The following is a 546-nucleotide window of genomic DNA, read 5'->3' on the forward strand; positions in this document are numbered from 1 at the left end:
GGTCATTAAGATTCACGGCGGATCGCTACAGCCAGACAGACGCGCACACCCGGCGCGCCACGCACCCCCTGCGCACACTCACACACACACACACGCACCCCCTGCGCACACTCACACACACACGCACACGCACCCCCTGTGCACACTCACACACCCCGCACACACACCCTGCACACACTCACACTCACACACGCCCTGTGCGCACACACACACACCCTGCGCACACACCCTCCCTCTGTGCACACACACGCACACCTCCTATGCACACACCTTCTGCGTGCAAGCACACATCTTTGCACACGCACACACACACCCTCTGCACACACACCCCCACAGCCTGCACACCCCCCCACCCCCCCTGCACACGCACACACGCACACCCCTTGCACAGACATACACACGCGCGCGCACACACATACACACACACACACACACACACACACACCCTCCAGCGTGACGTGGGGCCGGTGGGGCTACCCGTGCCTGCAGCGGGGGCTCCCTCCGCCCCACAGCCCCCACGGACCCCCCCCAGCACAGCGACCCCCA

Source organism: Apteryx mantelli, chromosome 34, assembly GCF_036417845.1.
Source record: "Apteryx mantelli isolate bAptMan1 chromosome 34, bAptMan1.hap1, whole genome shotgun sequence".
Classification (NCBI taxonomy): Eukaryota; Metazoa; Chordata; class Aves; order Apterygiformes; family Apterygidae; genus Apteryx; species Apteryx mantelli.